Genomic DNA, 12,061 nt, shown 5'->3' with positions numbered 1-12,061 from the left:
GTACATCACTTTATCTGCAATTGTCTTATCCCTTTAGATCCCATAGTTTCTGTTGAGGTGCCATATCTTTGTCCCTAGAAATATCCCAAACAGGCAAACACACTTCAAACAAAAAGAAAAGTATTCTAAAATTTTTATAGTTAGACTTTTTGTTTTAATCAGAGTTAATATTTTTGTCGGATAATGGATATTTTATTACTTGGATCTTACACTTAATTCACCCTCTTTACCCTTCCCTTTTACTGGATGGAGAAGTTTTTGGAAATATAAGAGGTGGGTTCTATAGTCGGAACTGTGATCACAGTTCTATCACATTGCTGTTCTATCACGGTATCTCACATTGCAGTACCTCGGGCGGCCATTTTTGTGTGTCGGTGCGTTCTATAAACATTACTGTGAGATGTAATATGGTATTATGGAACCGTGATAGAACGGCAATACTGCAGCTGTCAACAACAACAAAATCAACAACAAGAACTCATAAAAATGGAATATTAACCAAATGTCGTATTCATATTAGGTCATTTTAGCTTATTTTTTAAAGTACAGAAAATGAAAAGGGAGAGGGGGAAAGGAAAGTACCCCTAACACCCCCCTCCCCTTAAATTTTTTTTTACTCAATTATAGATTATTTTTTTTCCAATGAAATATTTTATCTCCAAAAATTTTTTAAAAGATATTTAATTATCAAAATTTAAAAAAAAAATCTAGTTTTAACAAATTAGACATATAAATTATTTTTTTTTTTAAATTAAATTTTTTATCCCCTTTTATAAATGCCCCGTTTTTTCCTAATAAATAATGCTTGCAATGCATGATTTTTTGTTTTGTTTACATAATTTTTGTCTGTAAAAGTAGGAATTTTGACAGCTTTTGATAGCTTATACTGTGAGATGCTGTTCATCTCCCTGATCCATCTGTGAAATCTACAGCAATGTGAAATGACGTCATAACGGCGATATGTTACAGCGACTGCGTATACAGTGAGATGACTTCTGAACGTCTAGCGTCAGATTTTTGTTGTTTATACCGCATTTGCAGCTGTTGATACCGTAACAGTTTTGTTTATAGAACCCACCTAAGAACTATTTTTGTGCTATTTGTAGTTTAAGAGCTTCGTTGAAAATTGTGAGAAAAGATGAAAAGTTTTAAGTAAGTTGAAACATTTTAACACGTAGCTCCTATACTATACGTAGCATAGGTAGGGTTCTTTTGTATCCAAAACTAGAATTTATGATGATTCTAACGGTATGCATACCATTTTTTCTACTATTAATACAAGCCGCGCAATTTGAATTTTAAAAATGTGCGCATATTTTTCCACATTCTTTAAATCCGTAAATCTTCAAAATAAGTCCTTTGGTAAAACCGGTTTTTAAATCATATTTTGTTGAAAAAATCATGTTAAAATATTTGAAACATAAATTTCCTAGGATAGGTTTTCAAATATATAAAGCATTTTATAAAATGTTTTTTTTTCTATGCATAATTAAGATTTTTAAAAACGTTTCTCTTGAAACACCCTGTACCAGTGTACATCACATGAATCATGTATAGGTATAGTGTCTAAATATAATTCCTGCTCAATCGTCCTGGTTGTAGAATAATCGTGTGGAAAAATGTATTCTCTCGTAGGCGATTGAATACCTAAAAGTATAATTGTTTAGTTAAAGCGCATAAATTTTTTAAAAAGTGATGATTTTTTTGATTATGGTAGGGATTGGGTTAAATAACTGTATGTTCTCATCCTAAGGACATTGTGCCGCCTCTCAATTGGGTCTTTGAAAATCAATCGATAGTGTCGGGAATATTAACACATCCAAGTAGCAGAAAACAATTTGCTAGCAGACAAAAAAGGTCATTGGAAGGTAGTTATCTGTATATACATCTACATATATTGATCTCTTTGTGTCCAGTTGCCAATACCTGTGTACTTTTTCTTCCTGTCAATGGAGAATCTGTTGGAGTATTTTGGACTTCCAACCTAAATTTTATTCATAAAAATGATGAAATAATTTTACAGTAGCGTCTACGCCTCTAGAATCTAAATTAGAAGCGACAGAGAGGGGGCTAGAGAAACAGCTTAAAACAATCTTAAGACATAAATATGAAAATAAAATAGTCAAAAATCATCACAGGACCTAGTTGAAGGTTACCTAAAATAGAGAATCCAACTGGCCCATTAGTTACTGAGATCTTAAGCTTCAGACAATAAAAAACTTAACTAAAATATAATACCATAGAGTGATCAACACAGTTTGATTAAACATGTTAATTTATTTCGCAGATTAAAAAAAAACACCCCGAAGATACGCCTTCAACCGCGCTGCTGCAACTTAATTCAAATTAAGCAGCCATAGCTGCTAATGAGTGTATCTGAGGCTGAGTGTAACTTAGAGTGGCTGCAGATGAGTGTCTTAGGCCTAGCTGCAGCTAATTTAAAATTTGGAGTCGACAGGAATGGCTTAGGGTGGCCTTACTGAGTATGGTATAGGCTAAATGTGGCCTATGGTGGCTGTTGCTTCCGCTAAGCAGCTTGTGGCTAACTGCAGCAGCGACTATAGCTTTGTCTAACAAAACTATGAACTTTAAAGACTACTACAATTAATCTGGACTAATGCAGAGTTAGCTCGCAGTGCACACAAATGCGCCAAAAATACTCATTTTAGGCGTTTTTTCTTCAGTGAAGCTTTCCCTGTGTATCATTGGATCATAGCTACCTCATATTTTACATATATGATGCCGCTTAAACGGTGTGTAGGAAAGACATATAAGTTCGGCAGTTTGGCAGCTAGCAGCCTTTAAAGATCATAGAGTTTTAAAGATAATCGTGTTACCAGGAATATTTCAGCGTGAACTACACTAGATCCCAATATTTTTCATTACCTCGGATGTTGACCTTTTCCATTGTTAACTTCGTCAGACATTTTGAACCAAAAGTGTTTTGATCTGTTTTTTAGTAAAACATCTTCTCTGTATAAAAAACAATTATACAATTTTTGGTGTAGAATCAAATATGCTTACATGATATTACCGTATATTAGTTTGTTATAGAACAGTTATTTAGCGCATCGTATTATAGACAGCTTTCCTTGGATAGTAAACAGAAAACGTATAAGCTTAATATCAGTTCTTATAGCCCCGAGGTGCCGAGTGCCCGTGCTAACAAAACTGATATAAAGAATAGGATTTTCATTACCTTATTCATAGAAAATTGTCTATAATACGATGCATGATTTTTTACTTTTAGTATGATCTAGAACTGGTTCCAGGGACGTCCAAGGAATGAGGGGTAAGTTAAAAAAGCTCGATTGTCCTTGCCTCTATGATAAAAAGCTTACCCCCCCCCCCCCCGAAAATTATAACTTTTAATTTTTTACCCTCCCCCCCAATGCAAATAAAAAAGCTTGGACGTCCTTGACTTGTTCACATCCAGCGGTTTTGAGGCAATTCTGGAAATGTCATAATTTTTTTCCGACCTATAAATTCATGAAATAGCTTTGCTAGTGTCAGCTAGTAAATATAAACTGAAAATATAAAAAATATTCTTATCAATGTTAGTTATCATTAATATTTACTTCCTTTACTTTTAGATATGAAGTATAATATAATACAAACTCTAGGACAAACGAACAGTAACTTAACTTAGTAAGCAAAGTATTAATTTGTAAGTCTAAACAGAATTGTGCATAAAGTTGCAAGATTGCTTAAATACATAATACAGTCAAAAGACATATGATTATGATAGAAGAGATGCCTCGCTTATAATATAATACGTTGTTGTCGTAGGAATCATTATTCCCAAAATCAGATGAATAGGAGAATAACAGCTTACAAAAAGTTGTTGTCTTAATGGACGCACGGACTTTGTAGAGTTGCTATGCTTCCTAAATCGTACCTAAATCATGCAAAGTTTGAAATTGATAACAAAACTAAGTCTACGAAAAGAGCTAGCCGTTACGGACGGATGGACTGTCCCTAGTTATGGGAAAGCTTCGACAATTATATCCTTATAATCTATCTTTTTTAAAATTAAGCAATAACAAAAAACACGCAACCTTTCGTAATGTCTAAAAACAATATATTCATAGTAATTTTCTATAATTAGGGTCGGTCAGTACGTCCGTCTGTACGTAACGGATAGATTTTTCGTTAATTTAAGCAAGTTCAAACTTTGTATGATGATTCCTGTAGTAGTTAGGTACGATTTAGAAACCAGAATGTCCGTACGTCCATTTTAAACATGTTGATTTTTAAATTTATTCAAAACAATTTTTTATGTGACAGAATTCTGTATTTTAAAAAGTTTTGCACCAAATATAACGTATAATTTTGTCAAAACTTTTATATTTTTATTTTTTCAAAATTATTCAGTTCTGACACTCTATTAGAGTTCATGTCCGTCTGTCATCATACCGTTTTAGAGCTTTGCTTTTAAGGATGTTGTCATCCTTGTTGTAATAAACTTTAGCTGTGCTATTTTTGGACATAATTGTCATTACCACATAATATCTAAGACTAAACTTTGATTTTTGAAAATTTTTTTGTTAAAAAAGTTGGATATCATTCTACACCTTAATCAATTGAGACAGATTTAGAGCCGTGTGTTGTCAGGGATATAAAGGGATAAGACAATTGCCGATTAATTTATATACATCTCCAATGATGATACACAAAATCACCCCTTTTTTGTGTTACAATTAGTGGTTGAAACGTTTGTACACTTAAGTTTATAACCCAACCAATCAAACTTAATTAAAAGGTCCCAGAGTTGTTGAACCCAACTAATAAAAAAACTTTATTATAAAACTTTGGGGACTAGTGTAATATACTGACCATTGTCCTCTCCCTCCCTGGTGTGTTGTGCTTACGGTCAATTTTTGATAAGCCCTTACACCTAAAATATGATTTTTACATCAAATGTTCAAATTCAGGAATGGATATAGAATATGTGGATATCTTGACAGGGGAAAATTTTTCGGTAATTTAGGTTGCTAATTTTGACCTCATTTATTGGTCAGTTCATTTATTAAAGCTCTTTATAGTGCCTATAAAAAAGAGGATAAATTGAAAAAGTATCCCGAATGACGTCGATATTTTTCGGCCAAATTATCCATTTTTTTTCATAGGCTCTATGATTAGCTTCAAGGAGTCGGCATAATAAAAAATAGCATAATAAGATATAAAGCTTTCCATAAAAACTAAATCGGTAAGTGGTTGGCGCGGTTCATGTGCCTTTAACCCCCTGAATTGAAAAAATTAAACGTCTTTGTTATATGCAATGATAATTCAGTAAAATTTTGTGTTGAACAATTTTGTTTAGTAAAGTATTAAACAAAAAATGCTTTGTTATATTCAAAATACCTCGACAAACAATTAACCTTCAAAATTTTTGGATAACAACTTTTAATATATTTGAATTTACCGGATCATTAAAATCTTAAAGATTTAATTATAATTTTGGAATTATATATTATATTCATGGACATTAACGAAGCTTCTCGGCCAGTTTCAAGATTATGACAAACATAAAAGAAAAATATGATATACACAAAAATAAAGTATTTTTCTATTTACTGATTAATAAAAATCCTTATACTAAAGTAACAGGATGTTTGTCTGTGTGTCTGTCTGTGTGTACCGAAGGATCTCGCTAACCGCTAAACCGATCGGGTTCTCCTTAACAGGGTAGATTCTCATATGTCCTGGGAAGGTTTTTAACTATTTTAGGGGAGGGTACTTACACCCTCCCAAAAGAAATGACAAAAAAATTGAAAATTTTCTTAAAATCTGGGAGACTTCAACGTCAAATAAGGTGGTATCGTACATAAAAAATTAACTTTAACAAACAAAAAACATTTAAAGTGCCACTAGAGGCCTCTAGGGGCGTAGCCGCTAGTATAAAAAAAGAAATTATGTTTTATGTACAGGGTGCGCCACATAAATCCGGACTTTTTTCTAATGGCCATAGCACCAAAACTACTTGACCAATCATGACGTTTGACCACACTATAAAAAGCTTAGGTAATTACCTTTTTGTCCATACAAATTTTGGACGATGGAGGCCGTGTTCTCCGAGCTGGCAGCGCTCATCTTTAACATGGCAGAATCGAATTGCGCTGATAGTTTACCCTGGATTCTCGACTAGGGCCCACTAAATCTGACCTCAGCCCATCTGTAGGTGAGGTAGAGTTATGCAACTTGCTGGGGATACTGTTAGATACATAAGTACACTGTTAAAAATAATTTTTTTTTTTAGCATCAGATGATACTCTATATTCTTCACATTAATGTATAGTATCAATCCGTACGTAGTAGGAAAAAAACCTCATTACGATACAAGGAAGTTTTCAATGCTGTACTAAGTATTAGGTAATGTTATGTGAAGTAACACGTAGTACTAAATAATGTATTTGTCTGTATAGTATTGTCTAATACGCTCTTGGGAATATAATTCAATACGGTAGAAGTAATTTTTCATTGCCCTCCTTCGCAATTGTTGTTACCCTCTATCATAATTTTTGATACTTTGTAGGGAATGAAACTGTTTTACTTTGTATGAAAGATCAGTTTATAATATATGATTATTATATGTACATATACAGCATGACCCTCAAAAAAGTATTTTTAAGCATCTGCAGCCCTTATTTCTCAATGAATTATAAAAAAATGCTTATGTCCTTGTTCTCCATAGTATTCCACATAAGTAGATATAAAAATATTTTTTTTACCTCCATTAACACCGGAGATTTTTAGAGCTAAAGTTTTGAAAAAGTGACTGAGAAAAAAATTTTTTTTTGTTTCTCTTATTTTTTGGATGGTTATATTATGTTTTTCTGGCAACTGAATAATGATACACAAAGAAAAACAAGTTAACTAATTATTTCTTTTTTATTCCACCAAAAAATATAAATTTTTAATGGCAAAAAATACTACTGAATGAATTGATTATTTGCAAATTTTAGGTTATTTATTAACCCTTATTTGAGAAAAGGATTAATTATGACAGTTGCTCCGCCTACTTTCTGACATCTCAATAATTTAATAGGGGGTTAATTAAGCTTTTTAGACAAAAAAATCATTATGTTTTAATTTTATTTTCTTTATAACTTTTTTGTTATTAAAGTTAGGATTGTGAAACAAAAACAATTTTCCTGCTATATTCATAAAGATTTATTTGGTTTTTTAATCTTAAACAATTTTGCCTAATAAGTAAGTTTTTCAAAATATCATTAAACTAAAAAGACTCAAAAAATATGTGTAAAAAAATGCTTTTTACTCAAAAACTAAATTTTATATTTCATTTTTGTATAAAGTTTCTGCTAGTAACAAAAATAAAAGGATTTCTACCTTAATTTTGCTAAAAAAGTTGTTTCATGTTAAAAGTTACTTTTTCCTCAGTCACTTTTTCAAAACTTTAGCTCTAAAAATCTCCGGTGTTAATGGAGGTAAAAAAAATATTTTTATATCTACTTATGTGGAATACTATGGAGAACAAGGACATATGCACTTTTTTATAATTCATTAAGAAATAAGGGCTGCAGATGCTTAAAAATACTTTTTTGAGGGTCATGCTGTACATTTTGTTATATCAATAAACATACCAAGCAGAGCCATAAAACATTAATTTAAATGTAAATTTAGTAAAAAAAATTACTTTAAAGATGTTTAGGACTAAACATTATCCTTAAAAATAAAAACTATGGTCAGTCATAATTACAAAAAACAAAACTATAAATCTGAGCATAAATAGTAACATTTCATCTTTGTCTAAAACGACCAAGCATTGAAACACTTCCATGAGAGGTGTGCACGAATGGTGCCTGTTTCAATTATTCTTTACAGTACAGATTTGTACCCTAGAACGAATGAATAGTTACTATTTTAATAAACCATTCTCTTGCGTATTGTCTGATACGCTACAGCGTATGAAATAGTACTAAATCAAGAAACATTTCTACAGCGTATTTTCCAATACCCTACAACGTATAAAATATTACTATTTTTATAAACTTTTCTACAGCGTATTCTATAGTACCCTAGAGCGTATCAATCGATACTAAAAAAATGTATGGGTTCTGTATAGTAATAATTATTGTGTTATATAGTATTACATAGTGTTATATATTAATTATATAGTTGTAGGGTACTTACGGGTCCAATACTCTCCAGAGTATCAATTGATACTAAATAAAAAAAATATTTTTAACAGTGTAAGACAGTCGAAAAGACTAGAGCTCTCTATCTGAAATGGCTTGGCCGTAGTACTCCATTAAAGTGAAACGTGGCAGATTTTGAGATGTCAAAAACGTCAAAAATTGTAAAAATCCGTGAAAATTTCTCCGTTCTCGACTACAAAGGCCCATTTGTAACCTTAAAACTCGTTTTAGACTATGTGTTGCGATGGTAACCCTAGCTTAATCGTTATGCCATTTCCAAAAAGGTATTAAACGTTGTTCTAGCTTATTTGTGGACCAAATGAGAGCCGCCGTGTTGAAGGGTAGCTTGAAAGATGGGTGAATTTGGATCCTGCAGTTACTCACGTCCCTAAGGAGGTATGGCCTCCCGGCAGCCTCGATCTTCAACTAATTGACTTTTGGGCCTGGAGCGCCACTAAAGCACGTACCAATAGACACGCCCATACCACAAAGACCTCCCTCATTGCAACTATCAAGGAGAACTTCGCAAGCTTGGACAGGGACATGGTGACCAGGATCGGGGGGCGGTTCAGGGGGCGGGTAGAGGCTGTGATTGAGGCTTGTGGTGATTTTATTTAATAATCTAATAGTCATGTACCTAGTTTACTTTCCAGTTTTTAAAATTCAATAAAATCTTTAAAATTGACGATTTTATGTTCATTTGTTTAAAAATAAGAAAAAGTCCGGATTTATGTGGCGCACCCTGTATGTATAATATCAGTCATAGAAAAATTAAGGTTATTGTTAATTATCGCTCTTTTATTGACTGATAGAAGGATAGCTATAAAACAATGTACAATCTCGGTAACCGCTGAACCGATTGGGGTATACTCTTCAGGGAATATACCTACTGGTCCTGCGTTGGTTTTTAACTATTTTCTAGTGAGATTATTTTTTTACCTAGAAATTAGAAAAATTATTCAACCTGAGACAATCTGTGGCTTAGAGTAACTTTAGTTAAAGATTTTTTATATTGTCTCTTTAGCTTGTATAAACGATTCTTGGGACGAAGCTCCTAGAGGCTAGGAGAGAAGCCAATTGCAAAGGACAAAACATTCTGAAAGTTTTAAAATTTATTTTCACTTTCTTCCCCTATATTCTAATTTCAAATTTAAGAATTCTGAAATTTCACCTTCATTACTTTACCCAAATTCCTTTATAAAATAGGACACTTTGTAGTTAGTTTTGTATTTGATAATACAGATTTAATTGAGAATTTTGATAGAAATAAATATCCTTTTATAATAACTAGCGGCAGGTCTGCATTCGAAAAACAGCATAAAACCATTCCAAGACTTAATAAAATAGCCTGAAACCATAACAGGATCTATGTAAAGCTTACATAAAACAAAGAACTAAGTCGGTTCAGTAGTTATTGATTTAAATTAAAAATGGGCTAACCTATGTTAAGCATCCCTTACTTGGAGACCTCTATCGGTTTAGTAATCAACGAAATCTTAAGCTTCAGACAAAAAAATCTTACTAGGTTTTACTTTAAGTTTAAAAATTTTAGAAAAATAGTATCCATTAAGGCACATTTTTCTAGATTTTAACTAAAATATTTGCCCTTACTTTTCTTTTATTCTTTTATGTTACTTTACTATAAGAGAAAAATGCATTTGTTCCTAATATTTATTGGGGACATCTTCCGCTTCAAATAGAAACGTAAAATGCGCGTAGCTGACCTTTTTCTATATTGCAATTCTTATTATTTCCTAAAAAGTATATTTATTTCAAAAATGAAGTTTTTTAATAAAAAGAGACAAAATGAATGTCTGTCTCTGTGTGCATGTGTTTGTAACAAAAGTTCTCGCTAACTGTTGGCTAGACTATACAGTAAAACTACTAATGGGACCTGGAAGAAAAGTTAAACTAGTTTGATCGCCCTTATAAAAAATTACCCCCTTCATTTTTAAAGCTAACTTTAACTTGAAAGCGAAGAATGATCTGTATGTAAATATATATAATTGAGAGTGTCGATGGTATGTCAACCATAATAATTTTTATGTTTGTTGATAAAGTGATGCAAGCTTCCATAGGGAACTATAACATACTTTTACAGTTAAATAATAACCATGAAGGTTAAAAATTAGTAAACAGTTAGGAGGGTGAAATCATTTTTATAAAAGTAGAAATATAATCTATGATTAAGGTAATTATAATTCCATTTCCCCCTCTCTTGTTGATGAAAGCATCATGCTATAATTACCAAGAGAGGGGAAAATGGAATAATTTTTTTATAGGGAAACCCCGTAATCCTCCTAGATTATAATTCTGCTTTTATAAAAATGATTTCACCCTCCTAACTGGTAAATATTTAGGTCCATATGTATGTATAACTTGCATACAAGAAATGTGTTTACTTTCAGTACAAGGTTAGCTATTCAAATTAGCTTTCATAAAAAATATTAATTGGCTATATTCTATACAGTCTGTTAAAATGTATAAGAGGCTACTGCCCCTAGAGACCTTTTCAATTTATTAAAATTAAAATCAGACAATTGGACAAAGGTATGGATTAGATAAACATTAGTATTGAATATATTTTTTTCAAGAAATAATTTCCATTGAAATGTAAATTACAATTTTACTCAGTATAAGTTGCATACCCTAGTAATCTCTATCTCAGCAATTTACCTTTTTTTGTGCTTATATAAGCATTTTTGTCAGATTTAAGTAGGACGTGCTCACATCGGGAAAGTCCGCACTTTACAACAAAAGTGGCTTACTCAAATCGGACATGTCGGACTAACGAGCCATTTTCGTAGGTTAATTGCTTACTTGAAGAACTATTATTGCCCTATAAACCCCTAAAAATCCCCAAAAATGAGGGTGGCTGATAAGAATCAGCCAAATCGGACGCTTTTGACGTAAATGTCTTACAGATTAAGATTTTAATCCGGATTATTTTTCCTCAAAATTTAATCCCTTCTCAGCCATTTAGGCTATATTTGTAGTTGATTGCTTACTTAAACAAGCCATTTTTGTGATTAATGTCCTACTTATATCTTCCATTTTTGCTACAAAATCCTTACTTAAACAAGCAATTTTTGTGATTAATGTCCTACTTATATCTTCCATTTTTGCTACAAAATCCTTACTTAAACAAGCCATTTTTGGGGTCGATTGCTTACTTAAATCCTCCATTTTTGCTGCAAAACCCTTACTTAAATCATCCATTTTTGTTGCAAAATTCTTACTTAAATAAGCCATTTTTGGGGTTGATTACTTATTTAAGTAAGGATTTTGCAACCAAAATGGAGGATTTAAGTAAGCAATCAACCCCAAAAAAATGGCTTATTTAAGTAAGGATTTTGTAGCAAAAATGGATGATTTAAGTAAGCAATCAACCCCAAAAATCCCTTATTTCAGTAAGGTTTTTGCAACAAAAATGGATGATTTAAGTAAGTAATCAACCCCAAAAATGGCTTATTTAAGTAAGGTTTTTGCAACAAAAATGGATGATTTAAGTAAGCAATCAACCCCAAAAATGGCTTATTTAAGTAAGGATTTTGCAACCAAAATGGATGATTAAAGTAAGTAATCAACCCCAAAAATGGCTTATTTAAGTAAGGATTTTGTAGCAAAAATGGATGATTTAAGTAAGCAATCAACCCCAAAAAAGGCTTATTTAAGTAAGGATTTTGCAACATAAAATGGATGATTTAAGTAAGCAATCAACCCCAAAAATGGCTTACTTAAATCATCCATTTTGGTTGCAAAATCCTTACTTAAATAAGCCATTTTTGGGGTTGATTACTTACTTAAATCATCCATTTTGGTTGCAAAATCCTTACTTAAATAAGCCATTTTTGGGGTTGATTGCTTACTTAAATCATCCATTTTTGCTACAAAATCCTTAC

At 31.9% G+C, this 12,061-nt stretch overlaps 1 long non-coding RNA gene across 1 annotated transcript; it reads right to left on the bottom strand.

Moving 5' to 3' along the window:
• Positions 1 to 25: 25 nt before the first annotated feature.
• LOC145327558 (uncharacterized) lies at positions 26 to 2,969 on the bottom strand. Its single transcript, XR_013882185.1, has 4 exons — positions 2,887 to 2,969; positions 1,927 to 1,984; positions 1,582 to 1,647; positions 26 to 127 (listed from the first exon to the last, which is right to left on the bottom strand). It is a non-coding gene; the product is annotated as an uncharacterized LOC145327558 (long non-coding RNA).
• Between the last annotated feature and the right edge of the window lie 9,092 nt (positions 2,970 to 12,061).

This window comes from Acartia tonsa, chromosome 9 (genome assembly GCF_053477335.1).
Source record: "Acartia tonsa isolate MP-2025a chromosome 9, ASM5347733v1, whole genome shotgun sequence".
Lineage (NCBI taxonomy): Eukaryota > Metazoa > Arthropoda > Copepoda > Calanoida > Acartiidae > Acartia > Acartia tonsa.
The sequence above is the reverse complement of the archived record's forward strand: the minus strand, read 5'-3'. Positions and strand labels throughout refer to the sequence as shown.